The sequence below is a fragment of the Chrysochloris asiatica genome, unplaced genomic scaffold (assembly GCF_000296735.1).
Source record: "Chrysochloris asiatica unplaced genomic scaffold, ChrAsi1.0 scaffold00018, whole genome shotgun sequence".
In the NCBI taxonomy this organism is placed as follows: Eukaryota; Metazoa; Chordata; class Mammalia; order Afrosoricida; family Chrysochloridae; genus Chrysochloris; species Chrysochloris asiatica.
Genome location: NW_006408536.1, coordinates 3213218 through 3219054, shown reverse-complemented (window position 1 = coordinate 3219054; position 5837 = coordinate 3213218). Strand labels below are relative to the sequence as shown.

At 38.2% G+C, this 5837-nt stretch overlaps 1 pseudogene; it reads right to left on the bottom strand.

Annotated features, from left to right (window-relative positions):
- Nucleotides 1–940: 940 nt before the first annotated feature.
- Nucleotides 941–1742, bottom strand: LOC102830911 (annotated as a pseudogene).
- Nucleotides 1743–5837: the final 4095 nt, after the last annotated feature.

Here is a 5837-nt window from a genome sequence, read left to right as displayed (position 1 = left end):
TCCACTTACATCAACTTAATACGTGTTCTTAACAATTATGCTTGGATTGTTCATGAAAATTTCATAAGACCTTAAACAAAGCTTGCCATCATCTCAAGTTATTTCCCTGTTAACTATTTTTACAGCACATGCATGTTAGGCAAATGTCAAAAAAAGAAGCAAAAAAAAAAAAAAATGACAAAAGCTAAAACCTAAAAAAAGTTAAATACATGTTTTTTGTTGTTGTTGTTGTTTTACTGCTGCACTTAACATATCTGAAGTAATGAACCTCAAGCAACTCATTTTCACTGCATCTTTACTTGTGCATTTGTTCTTAGGTTGCCTAAAACATTTAAATCCAAATGAGTGTAGCAAAAATAATGAAAGCAAACAGCAGTTAACTTTACAAATAATGCAATGTGAACCATTTCTGCCCACCTCCTGAGTAACTTGGGTGATGGCTTTGTCTAAAAGAACACTTCGGCAGCTGTAATCAAAGGTGTGCACATTGAGATTGTGAATTCCAGAGATATCCCATTGGCTCTTACATGTCGAACCTTGTGTATCTGTTTTTACCACAGCCTTATGAGTGCTCCAAACCTTACTCACAATAACTGCACTGGTGACTGGAACCTATTATCCCTTTTATCCCCCACAAGAACAAACCAATATGTAGGCAGTTTTCTTTGCTTAGACATGGAAGCAGTTTGAACACTAGCCCTTTATAAGCCACAATGTATCAAAGTACTGTGCCAAACATTTATAACTTGTATAAAAATTCCACATCCCCATATTGGCCATTGCTAGATGGAAACTTGCTAAATGTTAACTGTCTCTAGTCCCCTAATATTAAACATAAAAACCACATGGGAAATATAGAAATTCAAATAGAAGTAACATAAAACTGTCCTAAATCGTAAACACAAAAGCTATTTGTGGGACAGCATGGATGACAAATGGTCTACTGTGTAAATTTTAGAAAGAGGCAGACAAAAGTTAGAAGGTCAGTTAATTTCCCTGATCCTTCTCCTGCTTCAGCTTCGTCTCCTTGGGTATCTAATGTCCAAAATGTCAAGTAGTCTCTCAGTAACTGCATTATTAGTGTGCTGTCTTTGTATGACTCTTCACTTAAGGTATCAAATTCAGCAATGGCTTCATCAAAAACTGTCTTTGCAAGAGAGCAGGCTTTTCCCCAGGAGTTCAGGATTGCATAATAGAACAGAGAAGTTAAGAGTCAGATCCAGTCTGAAAGGATGTGTTGGTGGCATGCATTTCTTTCTTTCTTTTTTTTTTTTCTGATTTCCAAAGCTTCTTGGTATGCTTGCTGTGACTGATCCACAATTCCTTTCTTGTCATCACCAGCAGCAACCTCAGTCAAGTAATGGTAGTAATCTCCTTTCATTTTCAAGTAGAAAACTGCTCTCTGTGAGGCATTGGGGATCAAGAAGTTTCCCAAAAGACAGCACATTATTGCAGAGATCTCTTAGCTCCATATCAATTTTCTCTCTGCATTCTCGAGCCATCTGCTGTTTTTTCTCAGCACCTTCTGTCTTTTGCTCAATACTTGAGACGACCCTCCAAGATGACCTACAGACTCTTGCAACATTTTTATAAGCAACTGAGAGAAGATTCCTCTCCTCATTGGTTAATTCAACTCCTTGCTCAGTTACAAACTTCATGCAGGCTGCCATGTCATCATATCGTTCAGCCTGTTAGGCCAGCTTGACCTTTTGTACCAGCTCATTTTTATCCATGACTGCATGTTGTGTCTGGAGTGGGTGGCAGCTGAGGGACTGGGGCTGGGGCTCAGCAGTCTCTGGGCAGTGGCAAGGCCGAGACTCTCAAATCTATTCTTGAGGTGGTTTCTAAATTCAGGTGCAATATACTCAAGGTCTTGTTTCTTGTTTTAATTTTATTCTGTTTCAATGTGAACTTTCATAGGAAAAATTGATGATCTGTTCTATAGTCAGCACCTAGCTTTGTTCTGACTAATGATGTGGAGCGTCTCCATTTTCTCTTTCCATAGATGTAGTTGATTTTATTCTTGTGTATTTCATCTCGCAAGGTGCATGTGTATAGTCTCTGTTTATGTGGCTGGAAAAAAAAGATATTGTCAATGAAAAACTTGTTGGTCTTGCAAAATTCTATCATGCTGTCTCCAGCTTCATTTCTATCACCAAGCGCTAACTTTTCAACTATTGATCTTTCTTGATTTCCTACATTTACATTACAATCACCAGTAATTATCAATGTATTTTGATTGCATGTTTAATTAATTTCAGACTGAAAACCTTGGTAAAAAAATCTTCAGCTTCTTCATTTTTAGCACCAGTAGTTGGTGTGTAATAGGGCATAAAAGGCTGTCAATCTTTATGGGAACAGAAAGCCTCATCTTCTTCCCATGGACTGACTAGTGAGTTTGGACTGCCAACCTTGCAGCTAGCAAGCCAGTGCTTAACCTACAGTGCCACCAGGGCTCCTAAATTGAAGTGATAGCTGCATTAATTGGTCTTCCTTGTAGTTATATGTCTTAGCTCTCTAGTGTTGCTAGAACAGAAATACCACAAGTGGATGGCTTTAATAAATAGAAATTGATTTTTTCCCAGTTAAAGGGCTAGAAGTCCAATTCTGAGCCAGGCTCTGGGGGAAGGCTTTCACTTTCTGCCTACTCTGTGGGGAGAGCCTTTTCTCCTTTCAGTATCTGTAGGCCTTGCACTTCTTGGAGATCTTCATGTGTCTTGGTGTCAGGCCTTCCCTGGATCTAAAATCTTCACAGTGCAGGAATCCCAAGTCCAAAGGAAGAACTTCACTTCTGGCTCTTCTTCCTTAGTAGCAGTAGGTTCCTCTGAACTCTGCTCACTTGTGTAATCTCTTGTCTATCTCAAAAGAGATTGACTCAAGATACAACCTAATCCAGTATCCAACCTCATTAATATCACAGAAGTTAGGATTTGCAACACATAGGATAATTACATTAAATCAGTACTGATCGCATCAGATCACATCATGGGTTGTGATTATATTATTATAGATCACATTAGCGGGGATTACTACATCCTAACTGCTAAACCACTGAGAAACCTGGCCAATCAAGTTGGCACAAACCCTTAACTAGCACCATGTATGACAGTGTTGCTCTTCGGGATAAATTTTGAAATGTTCTTTTTGAAAATTAATGTGATGTTATTCCTCTCAATTTGCTATTCCTGGAAGAGGTTTGATTCAAAATGATCAATACCAATCCATTTCAGCACACTAATAATGCCTAGGATACCTATCTCTAAGTGTTCCATTTCATTTTTGACAACTTCCAATTTTCCTAGTTTCATTCTTCATATATTTCACAGTCAGATTATTAATATATGTTTCCAGCTGTCATTAAGGTTGACTCTACTTTGAGGAGACCACCCTTTCCCAGCCATATTTTGAGTCTCTTCCAATCTGAGGTGTTCATGTTCTGGCAGTAGATTAGACATTGTTCTACTGCTATTCATAAGGTTTTCACTGGCCATTTTTTTGTTTTGTTTTTAGAAATAGATTTCCAGGTTCTTCTTCCTAGTCTGTCATAGTCTGGAAGTTCCTCTGAAACCTGTCCACCTGTAATGGTGATCTCATTGATATTTGAAATACCAGCAGCATGTCTTTCAGCATCACAGCAACACTGACAAACTGAGATGAGTGGTAGTGAGTCTCCCATAGTAATATGTTATTGTGAACTCAGAAAGGAGAATTGTTTTACTTTTTATGCTTAGCTTTCCGGGGCTCCTGATTCTTTCTTTGCTTCTGCTCCATTGAAGCTGGCTTTCTTACAGTTACCAAGGACTTCCATGTCCCTAATGCCACAGATCATGCTGAGTCAATATCTTACATGAATACTCAACAACCATTAGTGCTGTTGTACCCTTTATCATCGGTATTTATGACACTTCTTATTATTTCTCCTACCTCTCCATCAGCTTCTTCTAGTCTTCGTTGGGTGCCTTTTGTCCTGACACCTCTTAACTTAAATGTTAATATTTCCTATGTTTTATTCATTGAGCATTTTATTGTCTCACTCTCTGGGCCTTCTCATCTTTCCCCACAGTTTCTACTGCAACTAAATGTTGATTATTTACAGAGCTCTTTACTAAGATCTAGAAATATTTACTGTGTATTTTTTCATTGATATGCTACTGGCCCCATGAAATCTACATGTGCAAAAAGTAATTCATTTTATATATTTGCCCAAAACAACTTTTCCAGATTCAAACTTACCTCCAAGTCCCATATCCAATCAGCCAAGACTTTTCTTAATTGTTTCCATCCATTCCATTCATATAATCACTGTTTTAGTTGAGATCCTCATTGATTCATTCTTGTATTGTTCAGCCCATAGTTTCCTAACTGTTCTTCAGTTCTTCAGAATAGAAATCTGAGCATGTAACATCTTTGTTTAGATATGTCCAATTCCGTTCTCCACTCCTTATATAAATACCATTAATGACCTATCTGCTTTTACTTTCTCGACTCCAGCTCTACCTCCTATCATACTCTAATAGACTAGTGGTTCTCAATTGGAAAATTTTAACCCCAGGGAACATATGGCAATGTCTGAACACATATTCTTGTTGTTCCAACTGGGAAATAAATTGCCACTGGCATCTAGTAGGAAGAGGCCAAGGATGTTACTATTGTTGTTCTTAGGTGCCTTTGAGTCAGTTCCCACTCATTGTGACACTACATCCAACAGAACAAAACACTGCCTGATCCTGTGCCATCTTCACAATCATTGCTATACTTGGGCCCATTGCTGCTGCCACTGTGAATTCCCACAATCCATCTCATTGGGGATCTTCCTCTTTTTCGCAGATCCTTCTCTTTGCCAAGCATGATGTCCTTCTCCAGGGAATGGTTCCTCCTGATAATATGTCCAAAATATGAGAGACAAAGTCTGGCCATCCTGGCTTTTAAGGCGGCAATCTGGCTGTACTTCTTACAACACAGACTTATTTGCTCTTATGGCAGCCCATGTTACATTTAGTTTTCTCCATCATCATAACTCAACTGCATCAATTCTTCTATTGTCTTCCTAATCACTGTGCAACTTTCACATGCATATGAGACTACTGAATAAACCATGGGTTGGTTCAGGTATACCTTAATCCTCAAACTGACATCTTTGCTCTTGAACTCTTTAAAGAGGTCTTGTGCAGCAGATTTGCCTCCATGTGTGTTGATAGTGGATCCAAATAAAATGAAGTCTTCGGCAACTTCAATCTTTTCTCTTAATGTTATTTATTGGACCAGTAGTGAGGATTTTTGTTTCCTGAACAGTAAGGCGCAACCCATACTAAAGGCTGTGGTCTTTGATATTCATCAGTAAGTATTTTAAATCTTCTTCAGTTTCAGCAAGCATGGTTGTATCATCTACATATCTCAGGTTGTTATTGAGGCTTCCTCCAATCCTGATGCCAGATTCTTCTCATAAAATCCAGATTCTCAGATTATTAACTCAGCATACAGATTGAATATGTATTATGAAACAATACAATTATATTAATCAAAATTTTACTGGCATGTGACTTAATGATATGGTGATGATTTCCGAATCCCTTTCTTTAGAATGAACACAAATATGGATCTCTTTCAAACATTTGGCTTCCAAATTTCTTGGTGTAGATGAGTGAGTGCCTCCAGCGCTGCATCAGCTTGTTGAAACATTTTAATTTGTATTCCATTCATTCCCAGAACCTTCTTGTTTGCCAATACCTTCTATACACCATGGACTTCCTCCCTCAGTATCATTGTCTCATGATCATATGCTACCTCTTGAAGTCGTTTGACATGGACCATTTATTTTTGGTACAGTGATTCTGTGT